A 27,055-nucleotide genomic window follows, 5' to 3' on the forward strand; every position below is an offset into this window, starting at 1 on the left:
CCCGGGGTCGATTCCCCAAATCGGTGAGTGAGTGAGTGAGTTGGGATTATAGCCGCTTTTAACAGTATTCCAGTCACATCGCAGCGTGTCAGCTTAATGTGGGAGGAAAGCCCGAAGTGATGCAGGTCTTAGACGTTTACCCCTTCGGTGAAACCCACGAGCAGGGGTATGGTGCATACAAACCTAGAAACATAATCGGGGCGAATCGGGATTCGAACCCACAAGGTTTCTGGCGTGCGGATCAACTCATAGTTCGTCTCAAAAGAAAATAATAAAGTTCTATCACATTGAGCGGTGGGGTATACAGCGTGTGGTTCGTTGTTCTCACTATCAATCTCTCTTACAGCTGATTTCCTTCCAAAGCAAGCGTATACTATCGTGTTACACGTGGGACAATGCCGATTACGGCATTTTACAACATTCACTCGCTCGCTTCCACCCTGACTCGTGCAGCACAACTGCACGGGCATGCACAACCGCTCATCGAAAACAGGAAACAAAACACAGGAGGGAAACCATGGTGTGCCCACAACTCTATAGGAATCTAGACCGCCTCCGTGGTCTAGTGGTAGAGCGTCCGCCCGGAGAGCGGAAGGTCCAGGGTTCGATCCCGGGCCGCGTCATACAAAAAGACGTTAAAAGATTGTACTTGTTGTTACCCTGTCTGGCGCTCGGCATTAAGGGGCTTAAACAAGGACTGGTCGGCTCGGAGTCAGTATACTGTGTCTGAGTGGGGTATTCATGTTAAACTGCGGCATGGTATCTCAGTGAGCTAGCACTATAAATCGGCATCAGTCCGGACTAGTACAAGCAGCCACACACACACATACACGTGCATGCACGTCGCTATATAAGTGCAATAATCTTGGACGCGACGTTAAACCCAATTTCACCTCACCTCACCTCACCTATAGGAATCTGACAGTAAATGCAAAACAATTTGTCAGCAGCTCTATACGCTTTGGTAACCCTAACCTTCAAGACAATCGGCCAAAATTCGGATGTAACTAAATCAGATCCAGGTGTCTCTTATGGGGAATCTATAGACTATAAAAGTAGCTTCTCGTTTGTCAATACACATATCAAGTTGATACGGAAAATTGAATTAGATGATTAAATGGCTTCCCCTAGGGATGAGAAACTCGGATTTCGATTAGCATCCGAGGCAGACTATTAATCTATTTATGTCTCTAAAAATTGGATTTGAGACACCTATTTTCCTCGCAGGCTAAGAGAAAATTGAAAGTGGTCTTTATTATATGATCAAATATGTGGACGTATATAAAGAATATTTACTGTAATAACCCTTTACATTTTATGATGATGCATTTTGCGTAGTCTTTGTTCTTGCGATCATTGTTAAGTCCCGTGATGAACAAAGTCACAGTTGTCGTGTGCGCATTAAGCAATATCGCCCACGTTTATATTTCGTCAAATACGCCAATTGAACTTCAATTACATATTCGTTTATCTGTTGACCTGTATATACTATATACACATTTCACGACTGGATGTCTATTGAAACCTAATTACCCCGAAGTCCTTGAAACCACAAGAAAGATATCGAGATATGTGTAATCGGATACAGTTTCAATTTGATGGTTGTTTTGTTTGTTTGTTGTTTAACGCCGCGCTCAGCAATATTCCAACGAAATAACGGTGATATGTAAATAATCGAGTTTGGACCAGACAATCCAGTGATTGATACCATGAGCATCGATCCACGCAATTGGGATACGATGTCATGCATCAACCAAGTCAGCGTGCCTGACTACCCGATCCCGTTTGTCGGATGTTACGACAAGCAAAGTCGCCTTTTACGGCATGCATGGGTTGGTGAAGACCTATTCTACCCCGGATCTTCACGGGACGTTTTGAGTGTGAGTTAAGTGAGTTGCCTTTACTTCAGGGAAAGTCGGACCTTTTTCAGGCATGTTGGAATTCGACGTGAAAGATGTTTCTTTTGAGAATAGAGTTTACTAAGTGTGTTCCCATTAACGCGATACGTCATTAAAAGAAGAACTGAAACGATGTCATTATCATATTAGTGATGAAACGTAATTATACTTCTGATTTGTGTATAATTATTCCTTCCGATTTGTAACACTCGTTATTGCAATAATTGTGGTTGCAGTGTCAAGAAAATGCTTCTAATTGATTCACATAGTAACAAGCGAAGCGTGGAGAGTACTGGAACTAGAGTGTCATTTACCAGTAACGAGGATAATGTAGACAGCATTGAAGCCAGAATGTCATCTGCCAGTGACGAAGGTAATGTTGATAGCAGTGGAGCCAGAATGTCATTTACAAGTAACGAGGATAATGTTAGATAGCAGTGGGGTCAGAATGTACTCTACCAGTAACGAGGATAATGTAGATAGCAGTGGAGCCAGAATGTCATTTACAAGTAACGAGGATGTAACAGGGTGTCATTTACAAGTAACGAGGATACTGTTAGATAGCAGTGGGGTCAGAAAGTACTCTACCAGAAACGAGTATAATGTAGATAGCAATGGGTCAGAATGTCATTTACAAATAACGAGAATAATGCAGATAGCAGTGGGGTCAGAATGTCATTTACAAGTAACGAGAACAATGCAGATACCAGTGGAGTCAGAATGTCATTTACAAGTAACGAGAATAATGCAGATAGCAGTGGGGTCAGAATGTCATTTACAAGTAACGAGGTTAATGTAGATAGCAGTGGGGTCAGAATGTCATTTACAAGTAACGAGAATAATGTAGATAGCAGTGGGGTCAGACTGTCATTTACAAGTAACGAGAATAATGTAGATAGCAGTGGGGTCAGAAAGTCATTTACAAGTTACAAGAATAATGTAGATAGCAGTGGGGTCAGAATGTTATTTACAAGTAACGAGGATAATGTATACGTAGATAGCAGTGGGGTCAGAAAGTCATTTACAAGTTACAAGAATAATGTAGATAGCAGTGGGGTCAGAATGTTATTTACAAGTAACGAGGATAATGTAGATAGCAGTGGGGTCAGAAAGTCATTTACAAGTAACGAGAATAATGTAGATAGCAGTGGGGTCAGAATGTCATTTACAAGTAACGAGGATAATGTTAGATAGCAGTGGGGTCAGAATTCACTCTACCAGTAACGAGGATAATGTAGATAGCAGTGGAGCCAGAATGTCATTTACAAGTAACGAGGATGTAACAGGGTGTCATTTACAAGTAACGAGGATACTGTTAGATAGCAGTGGGGTCAGAAAGTACTCTACCAGAAACGAGTATAATGTAGATAGCAATGGGTCAGAATGTCATTTACAAATAACGAGAATAATGCAGATAGCAGTGGGGTCAGAATGTCATTTACAAGTAACGAGAACAATGCAGATACCAGTGGAGTTAGAATGTCATTTACAAGTAACGAGAATAATGCAGATAACAGTGGGGTCAGAAAGTCATTTACAAGTAACGAGAACAATGCAGATACCAGTGGAGTCAGAATGTCATTTACAAGTAACGAGAATAATGCAGATAGCAGTGGGGTCAGAATGTCATTTACAAGTAACGAGAACAATGCAGATACCAGTGGAGTCAGAATGTCATTTACAAGTTACAAGAATAATGTAGATAGCAGTGGGGTCAGAATATTATTTACAAGTAACGAGGATAATGTAGATAGCAGTGGGGTCAGAAAGTCATTTACAAGTTACAAGAATAATGTAGATAGCAGTAGGGTTAGAATGTCATTTACAAGTAACGAGGATAATGTAGATAGCAGTGGGGTCAGAATCTCATTTACAAGTTACGAGGATACTGTTAGATAGCAGTAGGGCCAGAAAGTACTCTACCAGTAACGAGGATAATGTAGATAGCAGTGGGGTCAGAATGTCATTGACAAGTAACGAGGATAATTTAGATAGCAGTGGGGCCAGAATGTCATTTACAAGTTACGAGGATACTGTTAGATAGCAGTGGGATCAGAAAGTACTCTACCAGTAACGAGGTTAATGTAGATAGCAGTGGGGTCAGAATGTCATTTACAAGTAACGAGGATACTGTTAAATAGCAGTAGGGCCAGAAAGTACTCTACCAGAAACGAGGATAATGTAGATAGCGGTGGGGTCAGAATGTCATTTACAAATACTTGGGATAATGTAGATAGCAGTGGGGTCAGAATGTTATTTACAAATACTTGGGATAATGTAGATAGCAGTGGGGTCAGAATGTCATTTACAAGTACTGGGGATAATGTAGATAGCGGTGGGGTTAGAATGTTATTTACAAGTAACGAGAATAATGTACATTGTAGATAGCAGTGGGGTCAGAAAGTCATTTACAAGTTACAAGAATAATATAGATAGCAGTGGGGTCAGAATGTTATTTACAAGTAACGAGGATAATGTAGATAGCAGTGGGGTCAGAAAGTCATTTACAAGTTACAAGAATAATGTAGATAGCAGTGGGGTCAGAATGTTTTTTACAAGTAAAGAGGATAATGCAGATAGCAGTGGGTTCAGAATGTCATTTACAAGTAACGAGGATAATGTAGATAGCAGTGGGGTCAGAATGTCATTTACAAGTACTGTGGATAATGTAGATAGCAGTAGGGCCAGAATGTACTCTACCAGTAACAAGGGTAATGTAGATAGCAGTGGGGCCAGAATGTACTCTACCAGTAACGAGGGTAATGAAGATAGTAGTTGAACCAGAATGTCATCTGCCTGTAACGAGGATAATGTAGATAGCAGTGGATACTGAATATACCCTACCAGTAGCGAGGATAATGCAAACAGCAGTGGACCCAGTGGGTCGTCTTACATCTTTTTTGTGTGTAGAGAGAAGTTGAGCTGTTGTGCCATCCTCACCAACGAGGGCAGTGTAGATAGTGGTGTAGCTGGAGTATCAACTACCAGTAACTAGTGTAGCATGGGAAGCAGTTGGACAGTAACAGTGGTAACGTGGACAATACTGGAGTTTGAATGTCAGGTGTTGGCAGCGATGGGAGAGTACTTGAAAAGGAAGCTGTCAGCAACGAAAGTAGTGAACAGATGCCCTATTGTTGTATTGAATGCTCAAACACACGCAATGATGCAAACTTTGAAATGCTTTGTTTAATGATATTACGTTGATAGGTGGATCATAAGAGACGTAATTACCAAACTAATTCCCTGGCTGAATTCCATAAGTACTCTGCACTTCATTGATACAACTATACAAAACGCTAAACCGCCGAACACAGTTTCGGACGTTCCATTAAACCCTTGACTGTAAGTAACATATTCAACACAGGGCTTTTGAGTCTAACACTAATACTGAAACACGCACTGCGTTGCAATTTATATCGATGCAATTAATCCTTAATTCCCTCACAATATGTCGCCTTTGTATCGGATGACGTGTGTTAGTTCATAAAACTAGGGTGCATTTGGCGTCACGACTGTTGCTTTACATTGATGTAATAGTACACCGCAACTCATCAGTGTGCAACTGTTGCATGAAACTATAAAGCATTCCCTGCATTTTTTTGTATAATCTGTTATGGTCATAGGTACACGATGAATACACACTGTCTTTTAGAAAGTGATACAAAATGATATATTTGGGATGACAGTTTCGTGGTAAAGTACAAAATCTAGTACCATTGGGGGGTTGAGTCCCCTCCTCCATAGGATAGTTCAGTTCTGAAAACGGAAATTACCCAAGAAGAAGTATGGAAATCTATCAAGAAACTAAAGCGAAGTAAGTCAGCTGGTATTGACTTACAAATGTAATTATTGAAAATGATTATATGATTGATACCATTGATATAATGGTGCCATTCTGCATATCCTTCTTTAATTTAGTGCTCACTACTGGTATATATCGTCCGGGAATATCGTGGTGAACGCACATAATTCGACCAGTATACAGTAAACTACGGATATAACGAACACACTTATAACGAACTGACGGATATAACGAATTTATTTTTTGGTCCCGGCCATTTGCCGAATATATGCTGTATGTATGCTTATAACGAACTACGGTTATAACGAATTTATTTCTTGGTCCCGGCCATTTGTCGTATAAATGCTGTATATATGCCTATAACGAACTACGGTTATAACGAACTAAAATTAGCCGCCCCTTTGAGTTCGTTTTAACCGTAGTTTACTGTATAACGAAAAGAGTAGCCCATTAGATCCTAACACATATGGACGTATTACAATCTATAAGCTGCTTTGGAATCGTATTTTCACGTATCCTCAACCCAAGGCTCGAAAACATTCTTTAATCAAATAATGTATTAAATCCAGTTCAGGCCTGGCTCAGAAAAAAACATCTCAATCATAGATAATATGTGTGTTACATATGATTTCACAAATTTTAAAACAATTCTAAGCGCAAGATGTACTTTGCATTTATAGATTTCTCAAAAGCATTCGACAATGTTATGAGGATGTGGTTTGGCATACGCTAACATCATGCAAAATATAGACGGCAATTTCTACAGATCCGTTAAAAATATGTATAATAATCTAAGATAATGCGTTCTTCGCAACGATACACTGTCCAATTTCTTCTTTTGCAATTCAGTAGTGCGCTAAGGAGATACTTGATCCCCATAGTGGTTCTCCATGTACCTTAATGACTTTAAGAATTTCTTCTTGACAAAGGTTGTGGGGGAATTAGTATGAAATATAAATATGATGAGTATATGACACTGCTTTTGCAATTGCTAACTTGCTATATAACTACCGGCACCATGGCAACGAGTCACGAAAATCTGTAAAAAAGTTAAATGCAGTTTATGAGTCTTGTAATCTTTAGAAACTTAATGTTAATATATCAAAGACAAAAGTTGCACTTTTGCGCGGAGGGGTTAGCAAAAAGTGTAAATTTATATTTCATTACGGAAACGAAAAAAATTGAAAGTGTAGATACTTATACATTATATATTATTTGGTATTTTCACATGAACAGGAGATTAATCACATACAAAAAAAATCAGTATATATCGCGACTAAGACAATTCATGTATTTCTAATGAGGACACATAATATGAATCTACAGTGGAACTATTTTTTAACTTTAGCGCTTTTGCTAAATCCAGATCACTGTACATACCCCCTTTCAATTGTAATAGGCCTAATTAATTAATTTATTAATTTAATTATAAGCGTCTTATGCGTTCGAACAACATATCCATAACACAACGTGTCTACAATGATTGCAAATACTAATAATACTTTTTTTAGGAAGCATTGTAAAGTTCAATAGTTTTACGACCATGTAATTTATTGTCATATATATAAATATGTTTATTCTGAACATGAACCCCCGATTCTTGATGTTTGGAGGATAAAATGAAATGAACACAACACATGCAGACACTTTGGCTTTGACAAAAACAATGATTAATATGGTGATGGCACACAAAGTAGACTTAGATCGTTTAGCATTCGATATATGCAATAACGCCGTGTGCTGCTACTTGATATTGATATTGATATTGTCACTTGAAGGGACATTTTCAAATGTCTTATTTTTAATATTGTCCAGTTGCACATCTATACAGCTGAATGACGTGTTGGTTCGGCGTTGGAACGTCTTTCCCCAGTGATGCCTCTAAACTGTCGAGACTGCAGTACACAGACGACCATTTGCTTGCCACCTAGATGAAATTAAATCTACATGCTCCGAAGGCGTTTTACTGTGTATTACATTAATATGGGGACCTATAAAAATTACAGCTCAAAGGCAATTCCCAAAGAGCAGCTGTCGACTAATTTATTGGGTTGCAAGCGCTATAAACATTACATGACGTGCACATAAACAAAGGTGTTGGAAATAAAACAAATATTAAACTGTTGTGCATGACACTATGGACTCTGCACTGTGTAGATTCATTGGCATCGTGTTATAACAATCACTGGTGTATTGATCGATAACTTTATATCGCCACGAATGTGAAGCTATTGGTGGCTCGGGTGCCCCAGAAACTGCTATTCGCTGTGCAGAGTTCGTCCATCAGGAACCTTTGCTTGAGGGTTCGTATACCGGTAAGTTCTGATTATATTTAGAGATTTGTAAGAGCCATACTAGAGTTATGCTTATAATTAGTCCCTGAAAATATATAATTTTGATAGAAACTACATTTAAAATGAAAAGGAGCCCCAGTGAGATGGGAACTGGGAACTGCAAACCTTTGAAAAATCTAGACTTGCCTAAATAAATGCTATAGCATTACAGCAAAAGGAGACGGGAGGGACAATAATAGGGTTCAGGGGCTGTGATACAGCCTAAGCACAATCCCTTACCAGCGTTCGTGGATTTCACCAAATTGGTGAACGTCAAAGACTTATTTTGCAGACAACCTGACTCGTGATAATATATTAGTTCTGTTAAACCAAACTCACTCACTCTTGTGCCTTTACAAATTGTCCGTTGCTTCTACTGTGCAACGAGTGTCTAACATGAATGAGTGGGTTAGTATGATTTGACGCCGCTTATAGAAATGCTCCAACAATATCACGGCGGAAGACACCACAAATGGGCTTCACACAATACACCCATCTGGGCCATCGAACCCGACCATCGGTGTGACAAGCAAACGCTTTAAATACAAAGGCTACGTTAACGCCCCCCTCTCACCTCTGAACCCCTATCAAGCCCACCCCACCCTACCCTACCCCCGCGACTGATTGTATTACAACCATCAAACACATATTCTTTGTTTGGAAAATTTAGTGTACATGTAGTGAATGTCAAATATATTTAATTTATTATTTCAATTTTGAACGCAGAAATAACTAACATGTTGCACGTGTAAAATGTTAACGATGAAATAACATCAACTAGGACGATAACTATTTTCAGCCAAAATAACAGCAAACCCCACCACGTGAGAAAACCAAGTAACTAGTCATCTTATCCGGAACTTTTAAACTTTCAAAGGTTATCCGTCTGGTTTCCGCTTTCCGCAGTATAGGCAAACCACGTTCGAAAATGCCAGAAGAATGCCAATTATATCTTTCCTCTGAAACGTCGGAAGCTTTTCCTGTTTGTTATACTCTTGGACATTGGAATTTCTACCGAACGATCTAAAATAACTACACTTAGCTTTACAAGTGCATTTCTGAGGACAAGCGCCTCCCAACGTTTCAACAAAGCAAGATCATCACACTCTATCAAACCTGAATATCTATGTATGAATACTGCATAGGAGAGTATACGAATGATCGTAGAATGAGTGAGTAAGTTTGGTTTAACGCCGGTTTAACGTTGTTCAGTAAAATCCAGTCATCACAGCTTCATGTGTGGAACTAAAGGCCAAACTAAAGCACATCACAGCCGCTAACTATTCTGTGAAACCCACGAGTACGGGTATGGTACTGAGAACGAAGGATCATAATCGGTACGAATCCGAATCTAGGAGAGCCCGAAGTGATGCAGGTTTTCGACGTTTAAAACTTTGGTGAAAGTCACAAGTATGGTGCTGACAAACCAAGAAACAGGGCGATCCGGGAATCGAAACAGGATTCGTTTTTTTGGGGCGTACCCAAGGGACGCTACTCCACATAGCGATTTCCGGTGCCAAAGGCGAATTGGCAACAGCACCACTACCTCGGATTGGCAAAGTCAAAACAAGGTAATTTGGCCAAGAAGTTTAACTTTTATTAGCTACAGGTATATCGAATAACCATCAAGGAGCCAATACCCCTTCCACTGTTTTATCCCCCGGAACTAGAAATAAAGGGGACCAGTGAGACTTTGTTTTCTCAATAATAAGGAATTCAATTTCTTTTTCAACATAAACAGGTTCACAATGCTTTTTTTTTAAAAACAGAAGGTCTTGTTAACGCCGACGATGCGCCTCAGGCTGTGCATATGAAGGCGTACAGTTTCCTTTCTTGTCTAGAGGGAGTGTCCAAGTCTCGCTGCCCTACAGCAATGTGTTGAAGACGCAGGTTCTGTAGACAACAATCGTGGTGTGGGTTGTCAGCTTGCTGTTCTCCAACATTCCCTCTTCATCAGTTTGGCAGACTATCCCGACCCGCCTGTTGATCTCCGCATCCAATAGGCTGAGGTGTGGTAGGTGAACTCATGTCGAAAGCCTCAGAGGACAAGCTATCAAACTGCATGCTTCCTTTCAAGTCAGTGTGGAGTGACTGGGTCATATTGAGAAGCCAATCTTGGCACACACTGTCAAAGGGTTTTTGTGATGTTGATGAATGCGACACAGGTTGGTTGCTTCTGTTCTCTGCATCTGTCGATAAAATCGTTGATCCTTCTTACCTGAATCCACACTAATTCGGGATACACCCTATCGGAGGGTTTCTGTCGTCCATTCAGGACCACACAAGTGAAGAGCTTTTCTGCAACTTTCAGCATAGAGATCCAGATGTAGTTGTTGCAAACGCAACCTATCACCCTTGTTTGTATCCAAGAAAACGATGTTACAGTCTTTCATGTCCTGGGGTACCACACCCACTTCCCAATTCTGACACTGAAGTTCAATACAGGTGGCTTAGCAAGAGCCCCTTTCCACAATGACCGCCAATGGAGTGATCCTCTGCAGTCTGAGCACTTACCCGAAAAACAGCCTCTTGATGGCCTTGCGCAGTTCCTCCACCAAGGATTTCTTGGTAGAAGCTATTTGACTTTCAGTGTAGAGTCAGAGATGTTGTGTTCTCTTGAGTAGAGTTGAGTAGTGTTCAACCCATCCTCGTGTTTCTGTCACTGATCATTTTGCCCGTTCCAGATTTCAGGGGCACCATCTTGTTTTGAGTTGGACTGATGTCTTTCTTGATGCTGTCGTACAAACCTTGGATGATCCCATCCTCAGCTGATAATTGAATTCCCTCGCAAACTTGCAGCAAGTAGTCAATTGCGGATGTTATTGCTGTTTTCTATAATTTGCTTCTGTCTGTTCTGAGAGCTTGCAGGGTCTTCTGGTAGGGGTAGCATTTGAATTCTATTAGTGCTGTGCCCCTTTCCTCAGTGACAGGGATGAGCTCGCAGGAGTTAAGGCAATCATGAGTTTCCCCCATGTGTTCCTAAAGGCTGACAGTAAAGCGTGGAGAGCCTCTTAGATGGCCCCATCTTTGCTTCGCATCTCCCAGTTGAGGTTCTGTAACCAGATAACCATTCAGGTCACCAGAGAAGGAGTCTAATCTCTGTGGGTGTGAGGTTTTGCTGACATTGATTCGTGTTTTTCCCCCCAGCTTAGTGTTGTGCATCCTCTTTGGCTACAATCTGACCAGAGCAGACCAAGGAACTTGGGGAACAAAGGTACACAATTGTCATTATCAGGTCCAGCTGGTGGCAGTGCCTTGACCGCGGTGTCTTGAAGACACCTTGTGCCGGGGCTTAGTACGGAAGAAGGAATCGATGCCACAGGTAGTGGTGTGTGCACAACTCGAGAAGCTGTGCCTCTTCATTCATCTTGGCAATTTCATACTGTCCCTGGCAGAAGGAGCAGAATTCGTGGTAAGTGCCCACTCTTTCATTGACGTCGCCGAGCATAGAAATGGAACTCGTCCTTGATGTAGCTTGATGTCCATACAACACGTCCTCGCTCTTCATGTCTCACTGATAGATTCACAGGAAGGGCAAAATACTACTTGGTATCAGAGGCGTCGCAAGAACTGCCCGTAGGGTTTTTGAAGACAACAGCATAATGTCTTAGGGATTCCGACTCTGGATTTCCCTAAGCCTTTCCCATGAATTGGAACAGCCCTAAGGCAGCAATGAGAGTTTTCCTTCTCGTTGAAGAGCAGCCACTCAAGACTGACGAGACCCCTTTGCCCAAAGTATCTGGTTTTAAGGTGCCAGATTGCCGTTTGTTCTCAATGCCATCCCAGCTTTGACAGTCTTGGTCAGATCACAGATTAATAAAAAGAAGTTGAAACTCAAAATTTGAGATCTCCAAATAAACACTGTCTGCAAGAAAAGTGTCTATTATACTATTTTTATACAATGCAAGGCATATGTGATTTATTCAGAGTATAATAAGCCCTCCCCCCTCCCCCCACCCAATCCTCCCCAATGCGACCGGAGCGTAACATCTTCACGCCGCGTTCGATATGACCATTTTATGCGCACGGGAGTAAACAATCGGCCCAATTAGATCGTAGTTAGAAATTACCGCTGGCCTGCCAGCCCGGACCTTTACCGATTCTTGTAGGCTTGTACAAATACCCAATTTCAGTATTGTTTTAATATTAGGAGGCATTGTATCTTTACCCGGGCTAGTAATTAAAGCTTTTGCGTTAAGTTCTAACCCTGCTTTCAACCACCGCGACACGACATTCTTGCGCTCGTTTCGCGACCAAAGGAACCTTTGCTCTGAACAGTAGTGTACATGTGTATGCTTACAGCATGCTTAAAATGACAATTTTGTATAGATAAATGCAAGTCTTTATCCATGGAATGATATTTATGGAAACGACCCATGCTGTTCTATAACCTGTGGCATTTGAGATCATCAAGGAAATGTATAAAAAGGTATTTTAACTAAGATCAACGTCGATAATCTATCGTCATTCATAACCAAGCGTGCGACCCTTTATCTTAATCGTGTTGAGAATAAAGACACATTCGATCCGCGTAGGCTCAGATCAGATACGCGCCCTTTTGGGTAACCCATTGTCCTGCAACTCGCTGGTCCTCCATATTTCTATATTGGTTCCACTTGTCGTCAATATCATGCATTGGGATGCTATGTGCACAGCAAACACTCGCAAATGGAACAGAGTAGTCGTGGGATGAAGAAGGAAAAAATCCCATGTAATACAGGACGTGTCAGGATAAAGGTCGATACTTAGGCAAATCTCGGGAACAAACCGCATGTAAATACAGTCACATATCTGATAAAACACCATCGATCGGGGGACCTGGATAAAGGGATTTCGCTTAAGGAGACAAATATGTGATTAGATATTAGGCTTTGGGCCTGTCATTGCTATTGACTTGATGTAGAAGGTGTATGTACTCATGATAAATGTGAAGAGAGTAAGGCAAATAGATGAAATATTTTGTAGGTGACATGCCATATTTGTTCACAGAGCTTGTCACTTACGCATATAGGGATTATCATGTTATGACAATAATGAAAGAGTCGCTCCATCGTTTTTCTATAACAAAGTGGTATATTTAGACTAGCTCTGTTTACCTGTAGATAGGTAACACCGACAACGTACACCGAAGGCCTGTGTTTTCAATGAAGTGTTATTTGCAGTTTTCTGGGCACAACACGACTGGATGAAGGTAGCTCTGTATTCAAGCGTTCCACCCCATGCTTGTCATGAATTTTAAATTGTACGACTGCTTTAGTCCAGTGCTTTACTTTCAAGACGGTTTGTGTATAACAATGGTGGTGTCATTTGCCTACATCATGTACTCTAAATAAAAGATTGACATAGAATATACATGTTCTGGTTTAAAATCATTATATTGAATTTGTTTACAAACGGCATGAACTGACATGAAAGGGACATTGATCGCAGCGTTTAATGTGACAAACTGAAGCAAGGGTTGGCATTTCCTCCACGAAGAACTTGTCATAACTCTTTTGAAATGTCTTTTGAGTCCATGAACTCCCAATAAATCAATGGCACACCTTGCCTGCGAAAAAGAGGGATAATAGTCATATTTATCCACTAACATATGTGGAGGTACCGGATTGCCGAGCGGCTAGAGTCATGATTGTTAAGCAGTTCAGAGACGATCCTTTCTCTGTTTCTAAAACTGCAACAGAATTTCATTTTCTCTGTCAAGATTTGAAACTACATTAAAGGGAATGAATCTTTCATCGGTTATGTATTTTCTTGGTTACAATAGCTCCATTATCTTAATACTTTTTTTCTTGTGTCATGGAGATTTCTATACATTGCCAATAGGATAGATGAATGGGTTGATAAAGTGTTCCGTCATGTAGAAAATATGCCTCATTATGTCCAATGACAAACTCACAGACCTCCATTTTGCTATATTATCTTGTCGACATGGAGACTTAACCTTGAACTTTAAGAATAGCTACGAAAATAAATTGAGCTATCATTTGGGCTCAGTAAAGAAACTGAAATGAAAAAAAGGCAATACATTATTGAGCATTGCCCATATGACCTTCAGAATTTAAACACGAAAGAAAAGTATCGGATTCTGAGCAATAGATGTGTAGTCATGTCTAGACTGGTAATTTCTTTGGGTTACACTGGTGCTAAGGATTGTATAAGTTTGTAATATAATAGCGGACATAATATTACGTTCGTATGAGCTTAACCAAGTTATAATGCTGGGGACCCGTGAGGATACCGGGTTAGAATTGACAAGGAACCTATGGTGGTCATACGAAGCATCGAGATGGATTGGGTGGTCAGGTTCCGTGACTTGGTGCTATCTCATCTCAGCTGCATGGATCTATGCTCACTGGATTGTCTAGTCCTGACTCAATGGTTTACAGATCGCCGTCATATTGCTGAGTGGGGCGTTAAACAACAAACAAACAAATCCAATGCCAGGTATGCTTACACTCATTGTATTAACGCTCAAAAGATGCATTCATTGATAATGTTGTTAACAATCACTCTCGATTATCGATGTGAAGATGAGCTGCGTCGTATGAAGCAGGCTATTTTATTATTAAAATGAACACAAAGTTTATGTTTCTCATTTTTACAAAAGAGCCGAGTTGAATGTGTACCCAATTGTGTTCGTTGGTATTCTTTGTGGGAAAAAGACAAACTGTTCCACAATCAACTCAATTTTTTCAAGAAAAAATGATTAAAAAGTGCTACCTCCTCATATTTTGTTGAGTGAGTGAGTGAGTATGGTTTTACGCCGCTTTTAGCAATAGTCAAGCAATATCACGGCGGGGGACACCAGAAATGGGAATCGAACCCGGGTCTTATGCGTGACGAGCGAACGCTTTAACCGCTAGGCTACCCGACCGCCCCCATATTTTGTTGATGCAACCTCAAGGGAATTAAACCTTATTGTAAAGTCTTCAGTGGAAGTACATATACTGTCAACTTACTTCAAAGTGCACAATACTGCCCTTTCAAATTCCATGAATTATGGCAGCTAGGGCACACCTAGCCCAGTTGTCTGAGGCGTCGAAAATCACCGTGGGGAGTTGCGTCCCTTATTTAACAAGGAACCTATGTCCGTGTGTTCGAATCCGAAACTAGGCCTGGATATGTTTCTTGGCTTGTCAGGACCATAACCGTGCTCGTGGGTTTCAAAATATTTACAAACACCTACAAAAAATGCATCACTTCCTCCCCCACCCCAACCCCCGCCATGATACACTTGAAGTAATGTTCAAAGAAGGATCAAACCAAAACTCACTCACTCATTAACCTTCCCATTTTACGAGAAAGCTACATCACCATGATGATTGAGTTTGCTTTAACGCCACTTTGAGCAATGATCATATAGAAGTCTTGGACATCAAGAGTTGCAAAGTACCAAAGGGTGGCATAACGCCTTTGGCCATTTTTTAGCAATTTGGTCTCATTAAAGGAAAGAACAACTTATTTAAGCTTCAAACGTTAAATAATGAGGATATGGAAACCAAGCCATGTTCGTCGAGCGTACCAACTACTTTCATGAGTCCTTCTATCAGCTATAAGGTCGTTGTCAGCTTTCACCAAAAGCTCCGATGATATGGTCCTTAATAAAATGACATTAACAATGCGAAACCTGCACGACAAGCGGTTACAGTAATGCTATGATGAGAAGCATTATCCCTGATACGTCGACCACTTGTCAGAGTATCACTCTGTTGTTGGAGAAGTAGCAGGTGCTTTCCCATCCGCTTAAACTGTTACGGAACCACTAATTATCCCATGAAGTACATCATGACTGCAAGTAGACATCCCAATCATGACAGCCTCCAGGGTGCCTACTGGCGCCACGTCTCTTCAAAGACTGCTGGTCAAAACAGCATTGATAGAGTGAGAGCACGTGTCAGAATCTGAGGACTGCTTAACAAGGAGACGTGTAACTTTGGACCGGGCGTTATGGGAAGGGTGGGATAACGAACAGTCGGTCTGGCACACATTGGTACTTCATACACAAGCCACTAGATTTGTCCTGCCTTTCAAATAAAGTGATGTTTTGGGTTCATACGATTATCAAGAGTACATGTAGCATCTTGGTGACTTCAGATAAAACGTGGTTTAAACGTCGGTCTGGTATCTTACTGGGCTAGCTCAGTCAAACCAGCATAAGTCAGCACTAGTACAGGCAGCCACATACACATCTGCATGCGACCCGTGAAGATCCGGGGTAGAATAGGTCTTCAGCAACCCATGCTTACCGCAAAAAAGCGACTATGCTTGCCGAAACAGGCGACTAACGGGATCGGGTGCTCATGCTCGCCGATTTGGTTGATTCATGTCATCGTATACCAATTGCGTGGATCGATGCTCATGATGTCAATCACTGGATTATCTGATCCAGACTCAATTTTTCACAGACCGCCGTCATATAGCTGGAATATTGCTGAGTGGGGCGTAAAACACACAAACCAACCAACCAATTGCGTGGATCGATGCTCATGATGTCAATCACTGGATTGTCTTATCCAGACTCAATTTTTCACAGGCCGCCGTGATATAGCTGGAATATTGCTGAGTGCGGCGTTAAACAACGAAGACAAAGACATGTGTGCGTGCACGCCGCTACAGGTGTATTAATCTTGAACGTGACATCTGCACCTCACGTAAACTACTACTACTTATGCTACTTCGATTTTTCAACTCTCAGAATCGCCCTTTTCATCCTCCTTTTAATTAGTTTGTGAGCTCCCCCGACCCTCCCTGCACACGCGCTCACACCCACTCTTGTGGTAAATATTCACTTTTGTCATTTTCCGCCCCCATTAAGCTTTTAAGGATATCGAGTGGTATCGTTGTGTGTTCGCCGCGCAAATCGAAGTGTCGTGTTTTGGGAGCCCTTCAAGGACTTATCTGAAGTCAATCTTCAAGTGATGAAACAGTTAATTATAGATCTAAAGTCAAAATCACATTCCAAACAATAATTGAACTAATTCCAAGCATACAATTACATGTTTAAGCATTTATCCGTTTAAATGTCTGCCACCATGACATGACAAGAGACAACGATGACTGATGACAAATATGCCTGTCCTGGGCTGATATTCAGTAAAAAGACATTGGCGTCATCAGTGCAGGAGGATTGAATTCCTCTTTCAGAAATATCGTAAAATGGTTTTCTGTCATATTCAATGTGTCTGCTTTGAGTACACAAGTCGCGCATGTGATATATTTTAAATCGATATCAGAAGTTCCCTTTTCCCTTAATCTTTGTCATACGGATGAAAGGATATTTGTTTATAAAGTAGGGCATATATGGACAACTGTATGTGGCGGTGTAAATGGAGTTGATGTTGTTGGAGTGGTTGGTTCATAAGGTTAAAAAGATCTGACCGTATCATGTTTAACCACATTTCACTGTAAAGACATGCACACGTGAATATCCGAGTTGTCTTGGTTGACGCATGTCATCGTATTCCAAATGCGTACATCGATGCTCATGGTGTCAATCACTGGATTGCCTGGTGTGTGGTGTGAGATTGGTTCAGACTTAATAGATGTTAGTGTGTGGTGTGGGTTGGCTCAGATTGATTAGATGTTGGTGTGTGGTGTTGGGGTGGTTCAGATTGATTAGATGTTGGTGTGTGGTGTGGGGGTGGTTCAGATTGATTAGATGTTGGCTTGTGGTGTGGGGTTTGTTCAGATTGATTAGATGTTGGCTTGTCGTGTTGGGTTTGTTCAGATTGATTAGATGTTGGTGTGTGGTGTGGGGGTGGTTCAGATTGATTAGATGTTGGCTTGTGGTGTGGGGTTTGTTCAGATTGATTAGATGTTGGCTTGTGGTGTTGGGTTTGTTCAGATTGATTAGATGTTGGTATGTTGTGTGGGGGTGGTTCAGATTGATTAGATGGTGGAGTGTGGTGTTGGGTTTGTTCAGATTGATTAGATGTTTGTATGTGGTGTGGGGGTGATTCAGATTGATAAGATGTTGCTGTATTGTGTGGAGTTGGTTCAGATTGATTAGGTATCGATGTGTGGTGCGGGGTAGTTCAGATTGATTAGATGTCGGAGTGTGGTATTGGCTTTGTTCAGATTGATTAGATGTTGGCATGTGGTGTGGGGGTGGTTCAGATTGATTAGATATTGGTCTGAGGTGTAAGGTTGGTTCAGGCTGATTAGACGTTGGTGTGTGGTGTGAGGTTGGTTCAGATTGATTAGATATTGGTGTGTGGTGTTAGTTGGTTCAGGTTGATTAGATGGTTGTATTTGGTCTGGGGTTGATTCAGATTGATTGGATGTTGTTGTCTTGTGTGGGGTTGGTTCAGGTTGATTAGATGTTGGTATGTGCTGTGGGGGTGATTCAGATTGATTAAATGTTGGTGTGTGGTGTGGGGGTGGTTCGGATTGATTAGATGTTGGTGTGTGGTGTGGGGGTGATTCAGATTGATTAGATGTTGATGTGTGGTGTGGGGGTGGTTCAGATTGATTAGATGTTGGTATGTGGTGTGGGGGTGATTCAGATTGATTAGATATTGGTGTGAGGTGTAAGGTTGGTTCAGGTTGATTAGACGTTGGAGTGTGGTGTGAGGTTGGTTCAGATTGATTAGATGTTGGTGTGTGGTGTGGGGGTGGTTCGGATTGATTAGACGCTGGTGTATGGTGTGGGTTGGTTCAGATTGATTAGATGATGGAGTGTGGTGTTGGATTTGTCCAGATTGATTAGATGTTGGTGTGTGGTATGAGTCTGATTCAGATTAATTAGACGCTGGTGTATGGTGTGGGTTGGTGCAGATTTATTAGATGATGTAGTGTGGTGTTGGGTTTGTTCAGATTGATTAGATGTTGGTGTGTGGTATGGGGTTGGTTCAGATTAATTAGATGTTGGAGTGTGGTGTTGGATTTGTCCAGATTGATTAGATGTTGGTGTGTGGTGTGGGTGTTGGTTCAGATTGATTAAATGATGGAGTGTGGCGTTGGGTTTGTTCAGATTGATTAGATGTTGGTGTGTGGTGTGGGGGTGGTTCAGATTGATTAGATGTTGGTGTGTGGTATGGGGTTGATTCAGATTAATTAGACGCTGGTGTATGGTGTGGGTTGGTGCAGATTGATTAGATGATGTAGTGTGGTGTGGGGGTGGTTCAGATTGATTAGATGTTGGTGTGTGGTATGGGGTTGATTCAGATTAATTAGACGCTGGTGTGTGGTGTGGGTTGGTTCAGATTGATTAGATGATGCAGTGTGGTGTTGAGTTTGTTTAGATTGATTAGATGTTGGTGTGTGGTATGGGATTGATTCAGATTAATTAGACGCTGGTGTATGGTGTGGATTGGTTCAGATTGATTAGATGATGGAGTGTGGTGTTTGTGTGGTTCAGATTGAATAGATGTTGGTGTGTGGTGTGGGGGTGGTTCAGATTAATTAGAGGCTGTTGTATGGTGTTGGTTGGTTCAGATTGATTAGATGTTGGAGTGTGGTGTTGGGTTTGTTCAGATTGATTAGATGTTGGTGTGTGGTGTGTGGTGTGTGGTGTGGGGGTGGGGATGGGGGTGGTTCAGATTGATTAGATGTTGGTGTGGGGGTGGTTCAGATTTATTGCACTCTGGTGTGTGATTGGATCTTTCGGACTGAATAACTGCTGATCCCCAGTGTTCAACGACATCGTGTGCTTCCATCACGGTCCTCTGCTCACACAGCAGATATAACCAATACAACTGAACACCAACGGTTTTTATCCTCTGGGAGTTGTTTTCAAATATGCTGAATATCCTGTTACAGTTGAACCGTCGTGTCAGATTGCATCGACAGCTTATGTTTTTGGACCCTTTGTCTGCGTCAACAATGCATCAATCGATCGCCGGAACATGTTCTGTAGAGTGACCGTGACATCAATTGTGCCACGGAACGTTGTGATAACGCGCACATGAACTCTGATTTGTTCTTAGTTGTTCAAAAGTGATTACTAGGCTGTTCATAACATAACATTTGAATTAGAAAAAAACAACAACATCTAGACGAACACGATTCATCAATACATGTCATCATTGTCATGATATTGCTAATCCATGGTATTTTTCTTACTTTCGAACCGCTCTGTAGCAGATATAGTTGTATGAAGCTTTGGGTCACGACATGCAGCGTTATTGTGATTGTGCACGGACTCAAAATGTGAAACATACAATCGCTTTGAAAACAAGCCATAAAACCACTAGCGATTAGGTAACCTTCCGGTAAAATCATTCGCTTATCACTCCGAATATCCGGCTTCCACTGCCTACGTCTTTACAATATGTTCAGCCCATCACTGGTAAAACACCCTTATATTCTGCTAATATCGATACTCCCTAAGGTTAGAATAGCCCCCTGCAATCTATTCTGGGCCTAGGAGGTCTTCAGATGGATCGAGTGGTCAGGTTCCTTGAATGTGTGTCATCGTACACCCACGCGTGGATCGTTGCTCACAATATCGATCACTAGTTTATCGGGTCCAGACTAGATTATTTACATGCGGTCGACATAATGCTGGAATAGGGTTGGATGTGTTGTTCAAAAAGGGAAAGCAAGAATCAAACAAACACCTGAAAGCGGCGTTAAACGGAACTCTGGCTTGCACCTGCAGCAGTGAACCTTTTTAAGAAAAAATCAATTGTCACAAGTATCCGGAATCGAGGTCTAGTTGACACTAGGTCCATGCCCAGTGCGCATTAGCGTCTCACAAACATTCACCATTCTCCCTGCCCACCACTGAATGGATTCATTTCCTACAGCAGGTGATGGTGCGAGACGGGCCCTATTGCTGTACCGATTTCCCATATAACTTTACAAGGAAGAGTCAGTGCGCTGTAAGCAAGGCAGAGGTGATGCTTTGGTGGGTAGTTCTGTGTTTGTTTTCGCTGTGTTGCTCAGAGTAACTAAATCAGGCACTTCATGATTAGGTAATAGATTACCTGTTTAATCAAGGTGATACCACATGGTGAATATGAGTGTTAATGTCATGTTTGTATGGAGGAAAGATGGGGTGGTTCGGTTGAAGTGTGTGGGTGTGTGGAGTGATGGTGTGTGGAAGGATGATGTGTGAAGTGATAGTGTGTGGAGTGATGGTGTGTGGAGTGATGATGTGTGGAGTGTTGATGTGTGCAGTGAAGGTGTGTGGAGTGATGGTGTGTGGAAGGATGATGTGTGAAGTAATGATGTGTGGAGTGATGGTGTGTGGAGTGATGGTGTGTGGAGTGATGGTGTGTGGAAGGATGATGTGTGGAGTGATGGTGTGTGGAGTGATGGTATATGGAGTGATGATGTGTGGAGTGATGGTGTGTGCAGTGATGGTGTGTGGAGTGATGGTGTGTGGAGTGATGGTGTGTGGAGTGATGGTGTGTTGGGTGATGGTGTGTGGAGTGATGGTGTGTGGAGTGATAATGTGTGAAGTGATGACGATGTGTGGAGAGACGGTGTGTGGAGTGATGATGGTGTGTTGAGGGATAATGTGTGAAGTGATGATGATGTGTGGAGAGACGGTGTGTGGAGTGATGATGTGTGGAGTGATGGTGTGTGGAGTGTTGATGTGTGGAGTGATGATGGTGTGTTGCGGGATAATGTGTGGAGTGATGGTGTGTGGAGTGATGGTATATGGAGAAATGATGTGTGGAGTGATGGTGTGTGGAGGGATGGTATGTGGAGTGGTGGTGTGTGGAGTGATGTTGTGTGGAGTGATTGTGTGTGGAGTGATGGTGTGTGCAGTGATGATGTGTGGAGTAATGATGTGTGGAGTAATGGTATATGGAGTGATGGTGTTTTGAGTAATTATGGTGTGTTGAGGGTTGATGGTGTGTGGAGTGATGGTGTGTGGAGTGATGGTATATGGAGTGATGATGTGTGGAGTAATTATGTGTGGAGTAATGGTATATGGAGTGATGGTGTGTGGTGTGATGGTGTGTGGAGTGATGATGCTGTGTGGAGTGATGATGTGCGGAGTGGTGGTGTGTGGAGTGATGATGTTCTGAGTGTTGGTGTGTGGAGTGATGGTGTGTGGAGTGATGGTGTGTGCAGTGATGGTGTGTGGAGTGATGATGTGTGGAGTGATGGTGTGTGGAGTGATGGTGTGTGGAGTGATGGTGTGTGGAGTGATGATGTGTGCAGTGATGGTGTGTACAGTGATGGTGTGTGGAGTGATGGTGTGTGGAGTGATGGTGTGTGCAGTGATGGTGTGTGCAGTGATGGTGTGTGCAGTGATGGTGTGTGCAGTGATGGTGTGTGGAGTGTTGGTTTCTGGAGTGATGGTGTGTAGAGTGATGGTGTGTGGAGTGTTGGTGTGTGCAGTGATGGTGTGTGGAGTGATGGTGTGTGCAGTGATGGTGTGTGCAGTGATGGTGTGTGCAGTGATGGTGTGTGGAGTGATGGTGTGTGCAGTGATGGTGTGTGCAGTGATGGTGTGTGCAGTGATGGTGTGTGCAGTGATGATGTGTGGAGTGATGGTGTGTGCAGTGATGGTGTGTGGATTGATCGTGTGTGGAGTGATGGTGTGTGCAGTGTTTGTGTGTGGAGTGATGATGTGTGTAGTGATGGTGTGTGCAGTGATGGTGTGTGCAGTGATGGTGTGTGCAGTGATGGTGTGTGGAGTGATGGTGTGTGCAGTGATAGTGTGTGGAGTGATGATGTGTGGAGTGTTGTTGTGTGGTGTGATGGTGTGTGGAGTGATGATGGTGTGTGGAGTGATGATGTGCGGAGTGGTGGTGTGTGGAGTGATGATGTGTGCAGTGATGGTGTGTACAGTGATGGTGTGTGGAGTGATGGTGTGTAAAGTGATGGTGTGTGGAGTGATGGTGTGTGGAGTGATGGTGTGTACAGTGATGGTGTGTACAGTGATGGTGTGTGGAGTGATGGTGTGTGGAGTGATGATGTGTGCAGTGATGGTGTGTGCAGTGATGGTGTGTACAGTGATGGTGTGTGGAGTGATGGTGTGTGGAGTGATGGTGTGTGGAGTGATGGTGTGTGGAGTGATGATGTGTGCAGTGATGGTGTGTGGTGTGATAGTGCATGGAGTGATGATGGTGTGGAAGGACCACACAACACTTCATTTATAGTACACTTTTAGGGGAATGATTGTAGACAACTTGTTTCTGCCAGGGGTAACGTATATTTTCATCTGTCCTGGTAGAATCCTGACGATCACAAGTGAAGACATCAGCTCATTCGTCATTCGCTTGTTTGCATTTTGTCACATACAATCTTCTTTGATTTCATGAGCAGTCGATGATATCATCCTCAAGTGTTGACGACACATTGTTACGGGCTACGCAAACAATGCAAGCAATGGAACAACTGTCGAGAACTACCGAATCAGCGAAAATCTGAAAACATATAGTATGAAGCTTAATGAGACTAACTCAACATGTGATACAAACAAACAGTGAATCCGGGATTTATGAAATAAAAGTAAAGGCATATGAAGAAAGAACTTTCAAGATTATTGCATGAACTCTGGATATAGGAGGCAGTAGCGTACATGAGCACAGTACGCGGTACAGGTACAATACATTGGCAGTAATGCACAGTTACGCGTCCAGTCTTGTTACGTGTTGTAACTGTACAGTCCAGCCTTGTCACGTGTTGTAACTGTACAGTCCAGCCTTGTCACGAGGTGTAACTGTACAGTGTTGCCTTGTCACGTGTTGTAACTGTACAGTGTTGCCTTGTCACGTGTTGTAACTGTACAGTCCAGCCTTGTCACGTGTTGTAAATGAACACTCCAGCCTTGTCACGTGTTGTAACTGTACACTCCAGCCTTGTCACGTGTTGTAACTGTACACTCCAGCCTTGTCACGTGTTGTAACTGTACATTCCAGCCTTGTCACGTGTTGTAACTGTACACTCCAGCCTTGTCACGTGTTGTAACTGTACAGTGTTGCCATGTCACGTGTTGTAACTGTACAGTCCAGCCTTGTCACGTGTTGTAACTGTACAGTGTTGCCTTGTCACGTGTTGTAACTGTACAGTCCAGCCTTGTCACGTGTTGTAAATGAACACTCCAGCCTTGTCACGTGTTGTAACTGAACACTCCAGCCTTGTCACGTGTTGTAACTGTACACTCCAGCCTTGTCACGGGTTGTAACTGTACAGTGTATCCTTGTCACGTGTTGTAACTGTACAGTGTATCCTTGTCACGTGTTATAACTGTACAGTGTTCTCTTGTGACGTGTTGTAACTGTACAGTGTACTCTTTACACGTCTTGTTACTGTACAGTGTAGCCTTGCTAAGTGTTGTAACTGTACTGTGTACTCTTGACACGTCTTGTTACTGTACAGTGTAGCCTTGTAAGGTGTTTTAACTTACAGTGTATCCTTGTCAAGTGTTGTAACTGTACAGTGTACTCTTGACACGTCTTGTTACTGTACAGTGTAGCCTTGTAAGGTGTTGTAACTGTACAGTGTACTCTTGACACGTCTTGTTACTGTACAGTGTAGCCTTGTCACGTGTTGTGACTGCACAGTGTACTCTTGACACGTCTTGTTACTGTAAAGTGTAGCCTTGTCAAGTGTTGAAACTGTACATTGTACTCGTGACACGTCTTGTTACTGTACAGTGTAGCCTTGTCACGTGTTGTAACTGTACAGTGTACTCTTGACACGTCTTGTTACTGTACTGTTTAGGCTTGACACGGAACTGTGCATAATAGCCTATGTGTTGTAACTGTACAGTATACTTTGACATGTGTTGTTTGACGTTATCGATGACTCGTTTATTTACAGACCACCATCATATAGCTTGAATATTGCTTAGCGTTAAACACCAAACAACAATAGCAACTATCATAATCCGAAGCATCTGACAATATATAATAGCTGCACCAAAATATCTTAATGGATGATCATAATAAAGTACTGGTACCCACTGTACAAATAAGGCAAGCTTACAAGATAACGTAAATTGCTTTTCCAGCCTACATACATTATATATATATATATATATATATATATATATATATATATATATATATATTAACCTCGCAGCGGGGAAGCGTTCTTATCTGATAACGCACTTTAGCTGCCTGTAAAGAGTGTTTTTTTACTGCTATCGCGATGTTATCTAATTTATACCAGACCTTATACCACATTAGTTGACATCCAACAGAGAGGAAATTAAAGCAAAAAACAATCACGATTACCAACTAACCAACTAAGACAATGCACATACCAACTAGGACCAATTCTAACCGGAGTGTTTGAAAACAGTTAGAGGTTATTATGGAGAAGATATGGGTAACTCCAATCTAAAGCGTCTTATAAAAAGCATACTCAACACGTTAAAACTCGAAGAGAAGTTCTCTTCTTGCGTTAATGTGCACCACGGATCGATAGGGGATAACTCATTTTATAGACATTGAAGTCAACATTAAATCAACTTAGTTTTGATTTATTCATATGTTTTAGTGTTATATCAAGATACAATCTGCAAGCGAAAGTAATGCTCCGTCGACCTTGGAGCCCATTGGCATTCCTTCCTCTTGCATTCTGATACGCGCTCACTCACACCATGACCAAACGTGCCTTGTCGATGAGATGCCCTCTTTAAGCCAGGGTCAATGGAAGGAGTGTAATGCGTTTAGTATCTGTCAGTAAGATTGTAATACCACACATACTGACGGACAGGCTGTGATCAGCTTAGTCTTTTCCCCATGCTGACATGAAATATCGCTCGGACGTTTCTTGGCAATGAATGAGCGCACTCGAAGTAATGAATGCCAATATGCATACACCAGGCGTCAGACTCTCAATGTGAGTTGCGTGGACAAACATGGATAAGCAAAACAATCCATTGGTTAACATTTTAACGAACAAACTGATGTCTTCATATCTGTTCATTTTGTTCAAGTTTCAGTTCTGTTATACATGTGAATGTAAAGTTTAACGCCGTCATTTTGATGAATGTTTACGTCTACAGTTTATGATCAACATCATCGTCTGGCAGTTTGAAAAAAATTCATGTCATCTTTAATTACTTTTCCTAGTTCATGTTCGCTACTAACTGCCTTGCTCTATCCATGGTCCAATAAATGAATAATCTTGAAAGCTTTTTCTTTATCTGTCTTTACTTTAATTTGATAAGTCCCGGACTCTCTGTTTGTTTTTGTCACATCTGTACATGGTTATCGTCGACATGTTCAGTTAGTCTCATTGAGCTTCTGATATTGTTTTAATTTTTTCTGGCGTTTTGTGTGTTGTAGCTGTACAGTGTAGCCTTTTGACGTGTTGTAACTGTACAGTGTTGCCTTGTCACGTGTTGTAACTGTACAGTGCAGCCTTGTCACGTGTTGTTACTTACAGTGTTGCCTTGTCACGTGTTGTAACTGTACAGAGTTGCCTTGTCACGTGTTGTAACTTACAGTGTTGCCTTGTGACGTGTTGTAACTGTACAGTGTTGCCTTGTCACGTGTTGTAACTGTACAGTGTTGCCTTGTCACGTGTTGTAACTGTACAGTGTAGCCTTGTCACGTGTTGTAACTGTACAGTGTTGCCTTGTCAAGTTAACACTGTACAGTTACAACACGGGACAAGGCTGTACACTACAGTAATTTGCTGCTGTTCGACACAACTGCTTTACACAAATGGTATGCAAGTGGTAGACGGTGTACACAAGGACGAACAGATACATACGCAATCCGTTAAGGTACTGACAAATCTCAAGATTTGGACACAAGAAACAATAAACTATGATGTCATCTGACACGATGGTGTCTTAACTAATTCAAAGTTCATTGTCACTTATATTACGTCTTTTAAATCTTATTGGTCAACAGAGTGCTTGCAGTTGACCCACTGCTTGGACATTACAAATGTGATGATAAAGGAATATAGTTTTACGCCGCTTTTTGTAGTTGTATTCAAGCTACATCTTAGTGGGGAACACCACAAAATCTCTTTGACATGGCCAGCGATTGATTTAATTTCTCTGACACCCTTCCAATGAAATACGAATTTATCCATAAGGTTCGTCTGACATTTTATTGGTGGTATTCTTTTGCGTACCATATTCTGAATTGATG

The 27,055-nt window shown here is 41.8% G+C and overlaps 1 protein-coding gene across 1 annotated transcript in view; it reads left to right on the top strand.

The window, feature by feature from the left end:
- The first annotated feature begins 5,601 nt into the window (after positions 1-5,601).
- LOC124152861 overlaps positions 5,602-27,055 on the top strand; it is a 171,568-nt gene continuing 150,114 nt past the window's right edge. The window contains exon 1 of the mRNA XM_048394398.1: positions 5,602-5,712. The gene's annotated coding sequence lies outside the window, so the exon portion shown is untranslated. The remainder of the gene's footprint in view (positions 5,713-27,055) is intronic.

Source organism: Haliotis rufescens, unplaced genomic scaffold (assembly GCF_023055435.1).
Source record: "Haliotis rufescens isolate VD_foot unplaced genomic scaffold, xgHalRufe1.0.p SCAF_13, whole genome shotgun sequence".
In the NCBI taxonomy this organism is placed as follows: Eukaryota; Metazoa; Mollusca; class Gastropoda; order Lepetellida; family Haliotidae; genus Haliotis; species Haliotis rufescens.